This window comes from Alosa pseudoharengus, unplaced genomic scaffold, assembly GCF_046254945.1.
Source record: "Alosa pseudoharengus isolate Yale_2024_CS ecotype anadromous, Long Island Sound unplaced genomic scaffold, YU_APseudo_1.1 YU_APseudo_1.1_scf_20, whole genome shotgun sequence".
Lineage (NCBI taxonomy): Eukaryota > Metazoa > Chordata > Actinopteri > Clupeiformes > Clupeidae > Alosa > Alosa pseudoharengus.
The window spans coordinates 9,528,555-9,548,864 of NW_027468664.1; the positions used below are offsets into that span (position 1 = coordinate 9,528,555).

General features: G+C 44.1%; 1 protein-coding gene across 2 annotated transcripts in view; it reads left to right on the top strand.

Annotated features, from left to right (window-relative positions):
- The window catches only part of chrm2a (cholinergic receptor, muscarinic 2a), a 70,513-nt gene that overhangs the window by 15,858 nt on the left and 34,345 nt on the right, over positions 1-20,310 (top strand). For both annotated transcript variants that reach the window (XM_076297293.1, XM_076297292.1), the window contains exon 2: positions 2,102-2,181. The gene's annotated coding sequence lies outside the window, so the exon portion shown is untranslated. The remainder of the gene's footprint in view (positions 1-2,101; positions 2,182-20,310) is intronic.

Here is a 20,310-nt window from a genome sequence, read left to right on the forward strand (position 1 = left end):
TACTGCCTGGAGAGCCCATGACAACTAGTAGGCTCACACCCAACCTAGCTACGTTTTAAAAAGCAATCAATTGACAGCCCTACAGTACAAACGGCCCTGTCTGTCCTGTGTGGCTACGCATTTTTGAATCACTAAATCAGAGTGACCACCAATTCTCTTGTCATCAGCATAATAAAGGCATAAAGGCACTCAAACAAAACAAGAATGAAACTGACATGGTGGATTTTCTTCTGCAGGCTATGCTAATTCATTTACTGTCTCTACCAGGCACAATAAATAAACTGCTGAGTTCCAAACACATTTCTAAACTTTATTGCACCGCCATGAATGGATAATACATTATGCATTGCACAATTTTCTCCCTCTCCGACTTTACCTTGGCCCATGTCAGTGAAATTCAAATGAAAAAGCCCCCTCCAAAGCACTCCGGTAAATGGACCATTCTTTTACCTCCCCCTGCAAAAAGTCCCCGTGCTCCGACGGTGGATGAATGTTTTCGCCCATGAACTTCTTAAGAGACAGTTTTTTATTTTTATTTTTTTTTGGGGGGGGGGGGGGCGGCGGGGGTTACATCCAGTGTGTCTCCCCTCCATGAACGCCAACTGCCGGCTTTTTTTCCCCCCTTTCAGGGTTCCTCTTGTTTGCCTCCTCACAATGCTCTGGTCAAATGCAAAAAGTTATCAGCCGAGTGCAGGAGTGAAAAGGTCTCTCACCGCGCCCCCACACCTACACCGCGGGATTCAATTCAGCCGCGTGGCTTTCTCTGTCGGCACCCCAGCCCGGCTCTGCCAGGCCAAGATAAACATTACACTGCAAACATGGAACCAATCAATTCTAAAGCACCACTAGCGTATTAATCTGAAGTGGAAGGTAACACAGATAGCAGCTAGCGAGGAAGAGAAGAGAGAGAGAGTGAGGAAGGGAGAGAGGTAGAAGAATGAAAGAAAGAAGCTGAACAGTGTTTTGTTTGGCATTGGCAGGATGTGCACACAGATGCAGTTTTGAGCACTGATTATTCCTCTCACCTCGTGGTGTTCTTGTATATTGTTTGCGTATGAACAGCACGTCCTACTTTCCTATTGTCCTGCTGTGGTCTCCGTGGTGTTTGTGATTGTAGTGCCGGACAGAGTGAACACAGAGCTCATTAGTAACCTGAATTAGATGCGCTTGGTGTGGGACGTATCGCTCAATGAATAATAGGCTGCAGAAATTAGTATTTTCATTGTTGTCAGATGGGGAGTGGAAATTAGAAATCAAATGGAAGTTTGATTGTACACGTCCAGGTTGGTAAACAAATCATAGGCCTTGGAGGAAGTCAAGACGGAGCCTATTATGAACACAAATTCTCAATACAGCTGCAAGGCTGTTTTGACTGGTGTGTAAACAACAAATTGCATATGAGATCCAGCCTATCAAGTGCTTTGTGTCAGTGTCTTGGGTGTTTATAGATTAGCTTGAGGTTTTTTCTTGATGATTATTTCAAGATTATTTGTAACCAGTTTGTTTGTCATGTCATGTGTCTTTTGAAAGAAGGAGAAACATTATCTCCTGAGTTGGTGTTCCGATGTCTGAACTCAATGGGAACTGAGTGAAGAAAGAAAGAAAAAAGAGGCCAAAGAAACAGAGCGTTCAGTGGCAGCTTCTGACAGCACTATTCCTGTGCTTTAGAGTGCTATGAAACAGACGTGTACCAAATTCGGTTGGTGCCAGAGCATGACATGTTGCAGCGCTGCGATTTGCACTGTCCTCATTTCTCCATTTATTTTCATGAGCAAATGTGCCAGCGAGAGAATTGCATTATGCCAACAGTTGAGAACGATGGCAGCTTCCCTGCTCATCAACCCCAGCTTAACCCTTATCCTGACTTGAGCTGCCCCCCCCCCCCCTCCAGGAAACTCCCCCTGCCACCACACATCTTGTACAGGACAATTACATTTTAAAGGATTCTTCCTCCGTAAATCTTCTATTGTGGATTTAATTATGCTTTCCAGAGCAACTCCCTTGTCAGCCATGGGAACCTCGGGGAGAGAGCGAGTAAGGAGCCTCGTGGCTGCCGCGTGAGGAAAGCTCATGTCAACTTTCTTTCGTCTCTGTTCCACAGAACGCTCCATGATGGTACGAGAAGAAGGTTTCACGCCTGCTACGCTGATCCAAATCATTACGTTCAGATGCATTGACAAGGTCAGTTGTGTTTCATGCCAGTCAACACCACAGTACAGTATTGTGTATGCAATGTCCTAGTGCTGTGCAAAGAATGTTCTACTGTATGTGTTATGTGCCATTTGTTTGTTTGTTGTTTGTTTGTTGTTTGTGTTTGGTAGAGCCCATACTCTGATAAAAAAGCCCCCTGAACTTTCCCCTGAACTTTGTGAAACCTTTGGAAATGTATTTGTCTCAGCATTAAGACTGGGCCCTGCTTAAAAGAAAAATGCCCTTTCAGGGAAAACTCAATGAACATGACTGTGCCACACTTTTTCCAATAGGGAGGATTTGGGGTGTTTTTTTTTTGTTTTTTTTTGGTGGGTGATCGGATAAGGTTGAATAAACGCTGAAGAGAATAACATGGCCCAGGAGCCCTGGCCAAACCAGGCTGCTTATCTGTCCGAGGTAATGACGGAAAATCTTTAATCCACAAACCTCTGAATGTCATTATCGGACAAGTCTAACAGTGCATCTGATGTAGGGCATTTACCTCATCCCTCTGGAGCCCTGCAGATTCTCACCAAATGCCATTTTCAAAATCCCAGGGGAGGTGCACGCAGGTAACGTGAGGAAACACTACATCCCATAATGAAGACTTCCACAGCAGCTCTACCTCGCAATCTCATTAACTATACCGCTGGTGCCAAATGGGTCTTAAAGGAACACTGCATGGTTCAGAGACTTGTTTGTATAGGAATGGAGCGTTGTTGGCACTGAACCCCTCCACCCCCCATATAAATTCGCATTTCAGCATTAAAATTAGAATTTTGTGGGGATTTACTCAACGGTCCACCCAGCTTACCCCATTTTACAGGGGCTGATGATTGGCGATGTTGAAATCCATTAGCAGCTAGAGGTGGAGAGACTTTCCACGAGCTGCCTCTCAGCAAACAATGTCACATTGCTGTCACTCCTGTTTAATGCCACACTTCCTCACTCGGTCACTCCCGCACTCACCGGGTAAGTCCACCTCTCGCTCTCCCCTCAATTAGCAATATTAGCACAGGCAGGGGCAAACATATGTGTGCATGTGTGTGTGGGGAGGGGGGGAGCACAGATCGATGTGCAAATAACTGGGTAAACAAACTAATAACGGCAGGCCCCCTTCAACCCGGAGGTTAAACAGCCACTCTAATCACTGCCTTTGTTTTCCTTCCTTTTGTATTCATTGTCGGTAGCGGCTGAAGAAGCGAAGCAGCCCTTATCCCCTCCGCTGGTGAGCTTCATATACATGCAATGCGCATCCTTCCAACAAGTGCCAAGGCATGAGTGCAGAGGGGGGAAAAAACATGCACAGGAATTTGCAAGTGGTGACATGTCTGCTGTCACTCTAAACACAAGTAGGCTTTGGCAGCAAGAAAGAGGGAAAAAAAAGAAGAAAGCTAGGCTCTGCACCGGGCTGTAGAACGACAACACGCCTGCGAAGAGAGAGGTTGTGTGCGTTGGGGGTTTTGGCGGAGAAGAAGGCATTATCGTAGAGCCAGACGCGCTCACGAGCTGCGCGGCGGAGCAGTGGGGAGGTGCGGTGGGGAGGTGGTGCGGTGGGGAGGTGCGGTTGGGAGGTGCGGTGGGGAGGTGGGGAGGTGCGGTGGGGAGGTGAGGAGGCTGTGGGGGGACCGTGGCAAAGGTGGGTGATGGATGGCTCCTGGAAAACTGACTCGTCAAGTCTTTTAAAGAGGGCTCTAGCTGGGATGCAGCGGGTACAAAAGGGAGAGACAATGAGGGAGAGAGGGAGAGAGAGAGAGGGGGAGAGAGAGAGAGAGGGAGAGTTAAGACATCAGCCGGAGATGTACACATAAACACACACACACACACTCACACAAACACATACACACACTTTACATTTACGTACATATACGTACACACGTTAGGGCTTTGACTTTTGCCCAAAAATCATATTCGAAGTTCGTTTGTTTATTAATATTAAAATTCGAATATATTCGAATATGTATTAATAATATTTTTAACCATTAAATGTCTTCAGTAAGACCGATATTGGTATCAAACTTAAGTTCTATATGTTCTGTCCACCAGAGGGCAGTGTATCAGTCAATGTCAATTGACTACGTGCACGAAAGTCTGAGTATTTATGCGTGTGTTAAAATTAGGGGTTTGCACGGCGTGTCATCAGATCTGGACATCGCCATATTGGAGATACTCGCCTCATTAGAAAGCATTAGGCACTGAAGTAAATCCCTAACATTGTCAAGGAAAATGGTTAATTATTGTCGTGTTTTAGGTTGTACCAATAGGTCAGACTGAGAAAAACATCTGGTGTAGGTATCGACTTCCAAAAGTTATTAAAAAACCAGGGAGAAGGGACAATAATGCCAGAAGTTATCAGAGGAAGGGGGGCGCTTGTGGTTGAACTTGGTACTTGTCTCCCTCACCCAACTCATATGGATCTGCTCCGTAATTTCTCGAAATATCGCGCCTTTTCTTGTGGTCCAAGTCCTGCCCTATATGCCTTTGCATCTTAGACGCATTTTGATGAGCTTTTCTGTTGTTTAGACACGGCTACAATCACGTCAGATATCCAAAGTGCATAATACTCAAGGGGGCAGGCGAATTCCCGGAAGTAGAAGCATCGATGTAGCGGTGGTTATCAACTCTCTGCTAACCCCATAGAACGCCCATTCATTTAGGATTTATTTGAACTCCCATAACTTCATATAACATATATCATGTGCCGATATTTTAGCTTCTGTGTTATCTACATAAACAATAAAAGGCAAAACAAGACTCGACTACCTCGTACGTAGCGTTAGGTTCCCGTAAGAAGAATGTTTAGCATGTCCGGTTGAAGGGAAGCTAAAGCACTGAAGGGAGATAACCGTATTGTTTGGATAAGAAGCGTAGTCCAGCCAGCACGGAAACTCGTGAACAAAGCTATGTAGCCTACAATAGCATTGTAGCCTATTTTAAGGTAAAGCATAGAGGCAAGTAAACATAATGAAAAACAGTAGTTTTACCGTTAGGTAGTCGAACGATAATCATTTCAGAGGTTTTCGATGGATTGACCGTAGGTCAGAAAAGTGGAAAGAAGATTAGCTTCTAGCCTCAAGGCTATAACTTTTTTGTTTTGTTTTACCATGACTGTTTTTTAAGATGATCATGTGTGGTAGTTTCAACATTAATACGACTTGATATCACTTGTGAGGATGATATTAATAATAATACATAAATAAATGTTTAACTTTGATGACTTTGAAGGCGAAGGAAGTGTGAGAAGAATTTCTGTGTATCTATCATATGAGTTACAAGATTCAGTTCGATGGCTAACGTCACGAAGTTAAGTGCGAGTCTGCGCAGTACTGGGGCGACCAACTGAAAAATGACTCAGTGCCCTCCCATTGAGAACGACAGAGTCTGTTCGTCCATTTCTTTTACTGTCTATGATAATACTCCATTGTACTTCATTCACTGAGTATCGCCAATATGGCCGCGCGTGCTGGGTTACCATAGTTACCGGCCAGAACGTGACGTCGGTGCAAACCCCTAATTGTTATTATTGAGTATAGGGCTGGGCGATAAAACGATAGCGATATGTACCGCAATAGACAACGATATCAATAAAAAAATAAGTTCGATAGAACATTCATAATTAAAAGCAACACACACCTCCTGCCTTATGTTGTCCATAAATAAATAGGCTAAATATATATTGCATTGTAGTATGTCAAACTCTACCAGAGTAGGCGATAGAAGTAGGCCTACCTCAACACAGACTCTCCTTGCCCCGTGCACTCTCTCTCTCTCTCCCTCTCAACAGGCGCATCCCTCCTCAGCATGCACATGTAATCCAAACATTAATCGTGCAAGACGACTGGCTAAATTACTATTAAATCCGGTTAGCATCATTAGCACGCTGCACGAATTTGTTCAAAACTGTTGCATTCAAATTAACTGCTAAGTTCTAATCATCTTAATCCCAATGCAAATGGAAAAGTATTTTCCAAGACTCAAACGGGCCTGTCCCAAGGAGAAAAAGTATTCATTTGAAACGTAAACACACATAGGGAAACTGAACAGTCTAACCAGACTATGATAAACTAGTAAATTAAGCTAACGTTACTTTGTTTACAATATTTCCAGGCTTCAACCAGTGCTGCTTTTCATTCAGACTTATCTGCACATTTTACTTCACCAGGTGTGATTTTACTTCACCAGGCGTGAAAAAAACCTTGGAATCAGAATTGAAAACAACGTTTACAACCATAGGCTACAGGTTCGAATATTAAGAGATCCCTAAAATTCGTTCGAATATCTTTAATTTTTTAAATAATCTAATTATATTCGAATAACGAAGTTCGGAGTCAAAGCCCTAACACACGTGCTCTCACACACGCTCAGACACACACACTCACATGCACACACATGCACACATACTCCATCTAAATCTGTGTCTGGAAAAGAACAAGCCACCCACACTTGGGGATGGCACTCAGCACCAACTGTTAAGGGACAGAGTAGCAGGAAATTCCATTATGTACGCCGCCTCCAGGGCCTTTTAAAGGCAGAGTCACCACTGACCACCAATTTAACGCCTGGCCTTTTCTGCACGCCCCCCCCCCCCCCCCCCCCCCCACAAACCTCCAAGGCCTCCGTCCAAAACACTTAGGATAGTGCACTCGCAGCAAACTGGATGCATGAGACGGCCTCCAATGCGTAGCCACATGAGATGAATTCCAGATTGCCGGGGACAGCATTGCAATGAGGCATAAGCGGTCTACTGACAACCGCAACAACAGTGTTTACATATTTACATATTCATTTAGGACCAAGAATGGCTGATGGTGCATTGCTAGGGTTTTGTAATGCTATGGCTGGACACACCTTTTAGACCAGTATCTTAAAGGGAAATTCTCAGTGTACATGGACACTTTGGCCAACTGATGTTACGCTACTGATGGAGAGAATACTGGAAGGTGAAAGCAACCTGGTCTCAGGGTATGAAAATGTGTGAGTGAGGACCCCTGCAGACCTTAAATAGATCATCACCCCTCTCATTCCGACCCAGGCCCACATGTCTCTAAGCACATGTAATGGTCCCCTCGCTGAGGTGGTGTGCTAACGTGCTTGGGGTTGTAATTATGAAGTGAGTGGGAAGCTCCCAGCAGTGGGATGGAATGGTGAGGTTGAGGCACGGGGGACCTCCTACGCTCCATATACATCTCCCTCCAGGGGAGTAAGAAAGGTTTACTATGGGTGTGAGCAACACCCCTGATTAATGATGCTGTCACTGGGCCTCTCTGGGGCCTGCTACCCGCCAATGACTGTTTCAGCCTCCAACCCCTCGCCTACCCCCACCACCACCCTGCACCACCACCCTCCAGCCTCTTCATCCCATTGCTGGTGGAGGTGAGCTTGTTAAGGGAGTGAGGGGAGCCATCTTGGTAAGACATCTCCATAATCATAAAATCCCATTCCTCTCTTCCAATGTTCAATCAAGACTTAAAACCATGTGGTGCATTGTGAGTCTTTGGATGGGGGACAGCAGGCTCTAGGTGAAGGCCCATACAGAGGTCTCAGCACCGATGAGGGATTGAGGTCTTTGTCGTAAAAGCTTTATGAAGGCTACTTTTCCAGACAGCTCTGCCAAGCCCTTGAATCTCCATTATACCTCCTACTTGGTTCAAAGCAGTCACATAAAGTCACGGCTGAGGTGCTTAGCACCAGGTTAAGAGAGACCTCAAGGTTGAGGACCTCATTTCACTTTGACACATCGAAGCCAGGCAATTCCCCATAAGAGTCAGATCTGATACAATGTAGTGTGTTCTGCAGAAAACCACTGGTGTGCTTTTGAGTCACATTCGAATCTGTTGTGATTCACAAACTGTTCCAGTGAAATAAGTCACCCCTCAAGGACAACTCTTACTCATGTACTTACCAGTGAGAGGAAGGGACAAGTGACCACCAGTGGCCACTTTCCATTTGAATGATTCATTAGCAAAACTAACGCACAGAATTAGCAACATACATAACCTGCACGTGAACCAACACGCATAAATATGCATAGTGTAAAATACAAACTCATAAATATTTTAGACTGTAAATAAAACAAAATTCCCCTTGTGGGGCCCCTCCAAGCGGATGCAGACAAATATATGCAACCACATATGTATTCATGCACACATGCATGCACACACACACACACGCACACACATACAGTACATACACCTTTTTGCTCTTGATATACTACATATACTACCCACATGTAATATATATACCCTTATACAACATATGTACATGCATGTCCCTTGTACAACCCCCAAAACATGCATATCCACTCACACATAAACAAGCATGATAGACACAGAAATACAGACAGAGAAGAGATACTCTTGCGACCACTATCTCGCTCACACACAAACCCAAACACATACACTCACACAGCGACTTGCTTAAGGGAGAGTAAATCAGTGATGACAGTCTGCAGGGACAGATGTGCGGCTTTATTAAATAAGCACCCCCCTCCCCTAAGGGCTGTGTAATTTATGAGAGGAGATAAAGGTGATGAAGTGGAGCTGGAGCAACATCCGCCCAGAGAGAAGGAGAGAGTGAAGGAGAGAAGAAGAGAGTGAAAGAGAGAGAGAGAAAGAGAGGCTGGAAAAAAGAGCAGCAGAGAGAGAAAGACACTGAGAGGGAAAAGACCACAAGGCTACAAAACTGTCCTCATTTTACATCTCTGTTGGGGAACTGCTGCTGACACACAGATAAGTCTCGAGCAGGCCCTGTGCACAGAGAACACTGCTGAAGACCACTCAGCAGAAATGCAACACACTGTGAGCACACACGCACACGCACACACACACACGCACGCACACACACACACGCACACGCACACATAAGTATAGGCTACCAGGTCTCTTTCTCATACACACTCACAACACATCTATCTATACTCCCGTAATCCTTACCCTTATTTGTGACCACAATGAGATTTGACGGGGATAATATTCCCTTTGTGTTTCCTAAGAGACACATTGTACTGTCACTGTAAATGTGGTCCAATATCATCATCCTCATCGTCCTCATCACCCTCACCATCACATCAGGAGAACCATCATCATCGTTATCATTTTCATTTCTGTGATCACCACCACCATCATCATCTGAACATGAAGGTCATCAGGGCTATTCGATGCAGCGATGATCAGTCATTCAGAAGAGCCAAACTCTCCTTTTTATCTCAGTTTCTTCATTGTGTGTGTGTGGGGGTTGCTTTGTAGTGTGTGTGTGTGTGTGTGTGTGTGTGTGTGTGTGTGTGTGTGTGCGTTTGTGTGTCTGTCTCTCTCTCTCTCTTCATTGTGTGTATGTCTGTATGTGTGTGCGGACATGTGTGTTAGCATATGTGTCTGGACGTGTGTGTGTGTGTGTCCACAGGTCTTCCATGAGCAGCCCTCTAACCTGAGTGTGTAGTCCTCACATTGACTAGAGAGTTTCTGTGCCACATTTTCAGACTAATGACAACTCCTATTAGAGGAATGAATGTATTAAATCCCCAGAGACAGCAATCATTAGGCAGAGGCTGGGTAGAAATCATTTGGATGGGGTGATCTTTGTCCGTCTGGAACAATCGCAATGCGTCAGCCTGTACCAGCGCGGCATAAAAATAGAATTGTATAGAATTACCAGCAACACTCAAGACATGAAAACAGGTACCGGTAGTAAGTGCACTATGGTGGTTGCATACATTTTGCCCTATATATTTCCTATAATTTGCTATTCTTTGCTTTTGTTAATGCAAAGCACATTGAATTCCCTAAATGAAATTGCCTTGCCTATATTTAATATGACCCCATTCAATAATTTACACCCATGTGATGCATTTGTCAGTGTTGCATGGTTACCATAGCAATGATCACTGCGATGTCCCAAAGCAAAGCAGGAAGCTCTGAAGCAAGACTGTGACCTATCTGTAGCATTCTATACTGATATTTACAGTACTAGCAAACCACATTCCTTCTGTATGTTGGGGGACTTCTTTTCTATTCTCCTTCCTCTGTATCAAATTTCACCGCTGCCGAGTGGAATGTGTAGTATCTCTCGCTCCGTTGTCATTAGTGATAACAGGTGAAGGAAAGCTCGCCATGGCATCCCGTGTCCAAGATCAGCACAAGCAGATCGGCCTATCAGAGTCGAGCATCTCGCTGCCTGTGACCGGGTAAGCACGCGCGCGGCACAAAACATCAACAGCAGTCACCACGGCTGCTGCATTATTATTTAATACCCTCTGGATTCGCTTCCAACCCCAACACTCAACTGCCACCTCCTCTCCTCTCCTCTCCTCCCACCTCCCCCTCCTCCTATCCTGTTTTCTTTCCTCTGAACCTGATGTGTTTTCCCACCACTGCCTGAGGTTCCGACTGTAAACAGGTGCTGCTCTTTCATTAAAGACAAGCGAGCCCCAAAGAGAGGCTTGTTATGAGCGTGTTTTTTAATGGGTGAGCAGTGCTGGCGACGACTTTCTTTTTTACACTTTTTCACTCCCTCCCTTTTTGTCGCTGTCTCTTGCTTGCTCTCTCTTTTTTTTCTCTCTCTCTCTCTATTTCTCTCTTTCCCTCCTTCTCGCTCTCTCCCTCTCCCTCTCTTGCTCTCTCGGTCTCATTCTCTGTGCTATGACAGACATTAGCATTTAAACATGAAGTTGGCTATTTGCCTCTCAGTGAGGGAGAGGAAGTGAGAATTGAACAGCAAAAATTGGCAATACTGAAGATGCAACAGGGGAAAAGAACATGAAAGTGAGCGAGAACAAATGGATGCGTCACATAGACTCTGTGACCATGCCAGAATGAAACTAGCCGAGAGAGAGAGAGAGAGAGAGAGAGAGAGAAGAGAGTGAAGGAGAGCACAGGAGTCATGGAGTGGAAGGCTATCTGAACTAGGGTTGCAAAGGGGCGGAAAATTTCCGGAAATTTACCGGAAACTTTCCATGGGAAGTTAAGCTGGGGAATTTTGGAAATATTCCAAATTGGAAACTTTCATGGAATTAAAGGAAATTATGTGAATTAATTTGCCTGGCTAGCACCACCACTTCTCAATGTGAACGTGGTCTGGGAACCAAATGTTCATTTTCTCGTATTTGAAAAAAAATGCCCAGATCCGTTTATTGGGTGCTACGGATGTCTATCAAATGCGTCTGTGCATAGCTCATCATCGTCTTGCTTTCCCCCTTGTTCTGTGATTGGTCTCCTATCTCAGGCGAAAATTTGCTCCATGGTCTCCAGGCTGCCTTAGCAGCGTGAATCAAATCGCGCGCAAGGCAGCATGGGAACACCCAGGCTATGAATTAATGGGAATTTACGGGAATTAACTGGGAATTTTTGGTAACTCCTACTGTTTCATATACAGACATTAACAATTTGGTTCGTAGTAAGCAATATGATTTGTTTGTTTGTTCGTATTTTCGCTTAGCTTAGCATACAAAGATAGCTAACATGCTAGCGGGAATCCCATTCTCTGCCTATGGTTTACTAGCGTGCTAAGCTAACAACACTGAAACCACTGAACTGCCCAAGATACACCACGCTACTCAACAACAAAATCCAATTGGTTGGAACATTGACTGACAATCGGTTTGTTCAGTTAGAATCCCAGAAAATGGTAAAACAAATAAAAATATAATGACACAACATACCACCCCAACCAAACCTTATAGATTATGTAAATTATATATAAATTGTCAATCTTAATCAGACAGATTAATCGTCCCATTACAGTTTATGCAAAATGACGTACAGTACACCCATTTGAATGAGGACAAAAGTGACAACAAGCCCATAACTGGGCAACTCTGTTTGCAACTCTGTCCCAGTTTTACACCAGTTATTCCCACATGAGATGACATTTTCACTGGGAATTTATTTTCCCCATGCACATGAACGCATCATAGGTTTCCTTTATGTCTAGTAGCGGGCTGATTGCTGTGTGCATGGGATTGACGTATGTGCAGGGTAGAAATTTGACTGAAATTGCATTAAATCAGGTTGTTTTAACTAATATTATGCTGCAAGATGGGGTTTTGTCCACTACATTTAAGTTCCCTGTTATAGACTAACTTGTCATATTAAAAATTCCCAGATTATTTCCATTAATTCCCGTTTATTCCCGTTAATTTCCGTATATTCCAGTTAATTCCCATGGAAAGTTTCCAACTTTGAAAATTCCCAAAATTTTGCAACCCTAATCTGAACAGAGCTCAGGGAAATCTGGTCTCAGTGGGGCCAAAGCAGAGAGGTGGCTCACACATCTCCATATGAACCTGTGAAAAAGCCCCACTTCACACCCTCTCCAATGCAAATGTATGAGTTTGTGAAGGTAAGATCGGGCAGAACAGGGTAGATGTGTGGCAAGGTGAGATTGGGAGTAACTCCTAGGTGTTATAGTTTCAAATGTACCCCTCATACCTTCACACAGTGTCACAGAATCTGTGTGGTTTTCGATATGTAACATGATAAAGCATCAACACTCACTCTCTGTACACATACATAAATAATTCCTGTCCTCCAATAATGCATTTAACAATACATGATAATGTATTTTAAAGGTATAATTATCTGGGTGAATTATGGCCTGTCGATACAGAATGACAACAGTTCAATATGCAATTTGACATTGCAAGGACACAAATAAATGGATGACTCTGTGAACTCTGTAAACCCATAAATGCTTCGTTTGGCTTCGTTGGACACTTGAAATTCCCTCTCATTTCGGCTCAGTGTTGACAAATAGTGTCTGGGTCATGTGAAGGTGTGCAGCTCAGACTTGACTTTGACCCTCGCTGTCATCGTCGCGTGGGATTCTCTGGCTTAGCATTTATCACCAGCTCACAGAATGTAACAACAAACATGAGGCTGGCTCCAGCCCTTGGTCTGAGCTGGGGCGGCAGTGAGTGGGGGGTGGGTGGGATGTGAGGTGTGACTGAAATGGCACTGGGTAGAACCTGTCCAACCAGCATATTTGAAGCCAGAGAAAAATCATTTTTGAAAGCAGTGTCTGAACCATCTATTTCAACATTCAGAGAACGTGCTTCCCCTTATTCCCTTTTTGTGTGCCTTAACAACAACCAAAAACCAACAACAACATTCTGTACAGCGTGTTAAAGGGCGTAGAACTATGTTATGTTTCATTCCCATAATGAATCATGAATTTCATTGTTTTTCTCCCAGAGAAGGGATTACTTTATGTGCCCCTAGGTATGTGTAATATTAATATGGTATATACAAACAGAGACATGTCAGAGCTGTTGAAAATGTATTATGGTGCGAGGAGATGGTGTGAATACCATGCATCTAAATAGATAGAAATTAAATTACAAGCAGCCAGATTAAGATGGATTTAGACATGTTATCACACCAATAGGAGAGTTCTGAGATGGGAGAGATGTTTATCTCTCCTAAATATTTCATGTTACTGTATGAGATTTATGGCTGTAAAAAAAGTCTGCCTGAAGCACGGTGCACAGTAATTACACTTGCCTCCAACCAGTGTTTATGTTTCATACATCAGGCAATGAGTCGAACGGGGTGCACCGCAAAGCAAACACTAAATCTTTATTGATGTAGCCCTCTAAAACACAAGGCAACAGTTGGGATTGGAGGCCTGGTAGTCCGCTATTATAGCAACATGCATTTGCATGTCATTATGTGTCTTTGAAAAGATGAGGTGGTCCTGCTGTAATATACGACCTGTGGTATGGTTTTGCACTTCTTTATGGATTTCAATCATTTGATTTTTCCAGCCAATGGATCATTATCACTCTCCACTAAACACAGTTAGCAGTGACGGGCATAAATAGTTAGCTCCAGACAGGGACAGTAAATTACTCGGATGACAGTATTTATACATGCAGAATTGCAGGACTATATGTCTAATAAATGGCCAGTGAAGTTTGTGTAAATAATTTCCGGGAGCCTACAAAAGCTCACCACACAAAGTCTTCCCTGCTGCTCTGTAATCACTTAGCCAACCACATCTGTGTGTCGAACAATTAGTCTCCCTCGTCAACTGGCATATTAATTATATTATAAACACATACACCATCACAGTCGCAATTAACCCAGTGGCGCTAGTGTCACAATAGAGATTTATCATTACATGCGCCTGAATTAATTCAGCAGCATTAAACTGTTTTTAATGGCCTTGCTTACCAGCATATTACAGGTGTATCCATCCTGCAATGTAAGACGCATTGTGTATAAACCGCATGACAGGGTTTTATGCAAAAACGGTGCATTGAACGCACCCATGCCATGTCACAAAAAAATATATATAATATATGTATATATATATATATATTCCATGTAGTTAAGCTACAAACATAAAGCATCAAGCTTTCCATCCCTTTTTGTGGACCCTGCTATTCTTAGGTTTATGGTATTCATCAACTTCACTCAAGCAAAAGTCCTTATGCAATTGGTTCCACTTACAGCGAAGAAAAAGATATCTTTGTCACTCATAATAATAAAATCTGTGAATAAAATCTACAGAAACAAACTGTTTCGTGGGTAATTATATGGCACACGACTGTGGTACGCACATGAGCAACGTTGATAAGAAAGAAGAATGAAGAAAAGAAATGCATTCCAATATATATATAGCCCGCCCCTCATAGCTGAAATAATCTGGCAAAATTATTATATAAATCTCGGTTAATAGATGGGAAATTGAGGTAAAATTGTTTAAGGCAGAGGGAATGATTCATTTAAATGCCCTATTTATGTTCCTGTAAGCGGCAATAACAGGTAGTAGAGGTGTGTTAAACATTTGATGGGTTCACCTGGTGAGCTCCTGCCGTTTGGAGCTGCCTGACAGCGAGAGGGTGGTGTGGGTGGAGTGTGTGGTGTGTGTGGAGTGTGTGGTGAGGGTGGTGTGTGTGGTGTGGGTGGAGTGCCAGGTTCCCGGTGTTCTGGCTGCCGGTAAGGGAGTTGGAGGCAGCGGCAGTCGGGTCTCATTAGAGGGCCATTGTGGTATTTCATCGGCCCGGGCCAAGCTCTCAGCAGGCCAACAAAAGAGCCGGAGCCTCGTAGCGAGGTGAGGCGCTAGTGACAGAGGGATGAGGCGACGCCAGACTCGCCCGCTGCAACCCATTAACAGCCTATTTCTTTTCTTTATCGTTTTTTATTCCCTCCATTTTGTCTGTCTTTCTTTTTCTTTGTGTTGGTCGATTCAACTAAATGCAGCACAATACCTGTTGTCATTCTCTCCTATTTGGCATCAGGTGGCTTTGTTGCGTTGTGTGTGTGTGTGTGTGTTTCTTTTTTTGGCAAGAGCTGCTTCCACTCCCCACACCTATTTTATCAGCTCTACATTCAACACATGCCTCAGTTCACACATTCAGTGCCGTGGACACACACACGCATGCACACACACACACACACACACACACATGCTGTCTTCCAGTCATGCTCACCTGCTCATATTCTCCCAGCTTGCTCTCTGGACCTCTGAAAACAAACAGGCACACACATGCATATGAACTCCCACACACACAACAAACACTCCCGCCCCCACATACAAAAGTGTAGCCCCCTGACAGGCAAATTCTTAAGCCAATCACGGCCACCGATGACTCCACTCCACCATCCCCGGGAGCAGTGGCTGCTGGGGCTCCCATGCTGCCTCCTGTTAGCGCAGATTAACAACCCCAGCGGAGGACAGCGTGGTGGACGAGGGGATAAGTGGGTGGCAGAATGTGACCGCACCTCGAGCCGCCCGGGCGAACTCTCACCGAGGCACCCTGGCACGCGTCCCTGTTTCCCTAGTTCCCGGTTTCTCTCTCTGTATCACTCCATTCTCTGTTTCCTGCTCTCTCTCTCTCTCTCTCTCTCTCTCTCTTTCTCTCTCTTGTTCTCTTTCTCTCTGCATGACACTCAGACGAGAGCCTCAGAGGGCAGCAGGCTGGCGCTCGGGGTGGGGGTGGGGGGATAGAAACTCTCAAGTGACTTACAGAGAGCTGCTGTCGATAGCGTGGCATCAAGGTGATCAGTGTAGTTGAAGCGTGTGTGTGTGTGTGTGTGTGTGTGTGCGTGTGTGTGTGGAAGGATATATATGAGGGGTTGAGGCCTTTATTAGATAGTAGTCAGTGTGGCAAGGGAAGAAGAAAGAGAGGGACAGAGATAGGAGGGAGATAAAGGAGAGAGAAGACCGATAAAGGAATGACAGAAAGCAGATGCCAATTTGAGGGAGTGTGCTGGGCATGTGTGGGGCCAGTGTGGTGCCACCCTGGGCCGTCCCTGACAGGAGACAGATGCAAAGGGCACTGGTCCGGCTGTGTATGAGGGAAACTAGCGACCCCTACAGTTGTAATCCCATCAAGCCTTTACTGCTGTTAACCGGACATGGAGATGAACACTTTAGCCTCTGTGTAAGACAGTCAACTTTACCCCCAATGGTTCGAATGGTGCTCCACATCTCTCTGTCAGGCCAACTCAGAGCCACACACTTGCTCTCCCAAGACATGAAAGTGCACGATACCATCAAACTATCAAAGCACTCCCTTTGCCAAAGGTGCTTGTACAAGTTAATACATTAATATAGATAATATAATTATTCCATCAAAATCAAATTCTCTCTGTAAAGATCATAGCCAACCCAGGATTGTGTCTCTCTTCAGACTTAGTGATATGGATCAGTAAAATTAGTTCTTCATCATTTCCTTTGACTGACTGACTGACTCTCCCAGGAGAGGAGAGACAGGAAATAAACACTGACCCATAGATGACTGTGGAGGATGTTTAGCTTGGGCCATGTACTTTGCATTCAGAGAAGTAAGTGTAATGGGTAACATTTTATTTTAATGTGTCGCTGTTACAGTGTACCTACCTAATTAAGTACAGTGGTACAACCTGTGTAACAACATGTACTATCAGGTACTATCATTGTACTTGCATTATGTATTTGTGGGTACCTACATATAGTTGTTACATTGTAATACTGAGTGCTGAGTACAGTTTGCCTACATTTTCATCAGAGGCAAAGAGCTGACCTGAGACCTGTTGGATGGGGTAAATCTGGTCATGATAGATTTGATATACAAACCATTCTTAGCTTCAGTCAAGGCCTCATTGTCTTCAGTGTACATGTAACAGCTGTGCTGCTACAACCTTGTTACTCTTCGATACAGTGGAATAAACCTATTAAGTGTACCAGTTAATTACTTACATGTACATATGACATGTATGTTGTGTCTTCGATGTCTTGGAACAGGTCTACTAATTCACATGTACTGTGTGGTGTAACAGCAGACACGTTTCAACACGTCAATTACAGGACGCATGACATCAATGACAGGATGTATATAATATGTACAGTACATGTAACTTAACTGGTACACTTTATTTTAATGGGTTTGTTCTACTGTATCAAAAGAGTAATAAATGTGTACCAACACAGTTGATACATGTACTATGTAGTGAATTAGTAGACCTGTTCCAAGACATCGAAGACACAACATACATGTCATATGTACATGTAAGTAATTAACTGGTACACTTAATAGGTTTATTCCACTGTATCAAAGAGTAACAAGGTTGTAGCAGCACAACACTGAAGACAATGAGGCCTTGACTGGAGCTAAGAATGGTTCGTATATCAAATCTGTCATGACCAGATTTACCCCATCCAGCAGGTCTCAGGTCAGCTCTTTGCCTCTGATGAAAATGTAGGCAAATTGGCAAAGTTTTGTAAAAGCACTCAGTATTACAATGTAACAACTATATGTAGGTACCCACAAATACATAATGCAAGTACAATGATAGTACCTGATAGTACATGTTGTTACACAGGTTGTACCACTGTACCTAATTAGGTAGGTACACTGTAACAGCGACACATTAAAATAAAGTGTTACCGTGTAATGTTATGTAATCAATAACACAAAATATGTTACAGACCCCTGAAACAAAATCTCTTTAACAGTTCTCAGTTCAGTCGAAGTAAACCCCTTGTTTTAGCTGAAATGTTTCTTTCCCCATCCCCTAAAGCATTGGATCAATGGACACTCTCTTCACTGAGTGTAAAAGCACACGTTGGTGTGAGGGTGGTGGTGGGGGGGTGTAGTCGGTGTCCAATCCCAGTCGAGGAGAGCAATATTGATTGCGCTGAGAGGAACAAGATTGAGGAGCCCCACGCTGACACGTTACTCTTATTGTTACCCAATCGAAAAATACAGTGCTACATGCAGCTGCAGCCACCCCCTGACAAAACAAGCCCAGAAGCCATGTATCAGTTGTGTCACCCAGCCGCTCTTGAGAACGCCTGTCACCCTCTCCTACCTCTCTGAGGGCTAAAAAAAACGTGATGATTTAAGCATTGATTTCAGAATCAATAAGTAAAGGGAGACTGGAAAAGGGACAGAATGGAAAAAAATAAGCAGTCGTGGAATATTCCAGAAGCGTAAAGGACCATCTGCAGAGATGGAAAAAAACATGTTGGACAGTCTGTTTAGAGGTGTCATGGCTCGAGACTGTGGTCAGAAACAGGACAGGAAATGCACTCAGTTTGGTTTGCATTATTCTCAGAGCTGTGTTGTTCTATTGCAGGCAGCCCCTCTTTCCTCTTATGAGCATCCGTCAGGCAGAATTGCTTTTCTCCCGGCATTAAGCTGTCAGCTCCAAATAACAAATGTGGGTGAGTGGAGCAGAAACACGATCAGTGGGGTAATGAAGCCCCGGGGTCAAATGAAAAAAAAAAAAAAACAGTCGTGACCTTTCGCTCAGAGTCAGAACGACGTGGAGAGGGAGTTCTGTTTGTTCGGTATGCGTGACTTGTCTTACTTGTACCACGCACCACCACCACCACCCCTTTCTAATGGTATGCAATGTGCCTTCAAAAGTCATTGCACAGTGAGGATGTCTGTGTGGTGCAGTGTTAGCTTATTAAAAGCTGGCTACTTGTAATCCAGATTCTCTCTTCAAAGGACATGGTGCAGGTTGCTTGTGGATGAGGCTTTAGATTGGCGAAGCCCTATCAATGTGCAGGAAGTAATCGCTGTCTGACCACTGCTTGTGTAGCGTCGAATGCGAAATGGCTCGTCACCGCGGGCTCTTTTTCTTCCATCATCGTGAATTCATCCTTGAGCTGAGACACTGGGAGCTCATTTACAGCTGCCTAATTGATGAGTGCTGGATGGCGCGGCGTACACAACGGGGAGGCGCTGACAGCAGAGACAAAAGCCAGATTGATGGGGGAGAACGGCTAACAAATGAGGGAGGAATGAGAGTTCCAGAGTGAGCTTTAAAAATAGGCACGGTTGAAGAGAGAGGGTGGGCTCGTCGAAAGGAAAAGAGGGCGACAAGAGAGAGGGAGAGATTGATACGTCCAAAAAAGGTTAGATGAGAGAGCAAAAGTTCAAAGAAGATGATACTACCACACATACTAGCAGCATAAACAAAGAGATAGGTCAGATGGAAACTTGAGGCTGGGGTCAAATAGTCAAAAAATTATGTCTTCTGTTTTGCTAACCACTTTCCCTTGACCTCGAAAATGTAATGAGGTCAAGGAAAGATATGAAGGACAAGGCCTTCGGAAAAGACAACTGCGGTACTATGAGAATCTGAGTGCACTTACACCCAGGGTGCGATTTGTAGGGGGGGATGGTGAGGATTTCCCCGCCTCTGGTTTTCCTATCCCTACCTCTGCTAAATTATTTTTATCCCCGGTGGGGACAACATTTATCCCCCTCTGCCCTTCATATTGATTAATGCTACTTCATATAAGTAAAGCGCTGCAACGTGAGAACAGTCTAGTAGGCTAGCCTACATAATAATCTGACATCAGAAACGCACCGTCACCGTCAGCACTCATGCTGCTGTGCTGACACAGTGGCTACGTGATAACTTAATTTGGCCTTGATCGTGCAGGACATTTCAGAATGTCGAGTGTGTAATCCATCATAAATGGCTAGTTTCAATGGAAAAGTTAGCTGGACAAATGAAAGAATACGAGAAGGATTCAGTGAAGCATATAGTCATATTTTAGAACCTTCAAAATTAGAAAAACTGATGCAACTGAGATGGAGGACAACTGCACGTAGAGTAGAACGTATAGGCCTATTGTTCGAAGGAACTTACATTAAATGAGGAGATATTTGCTGAATGACACAAA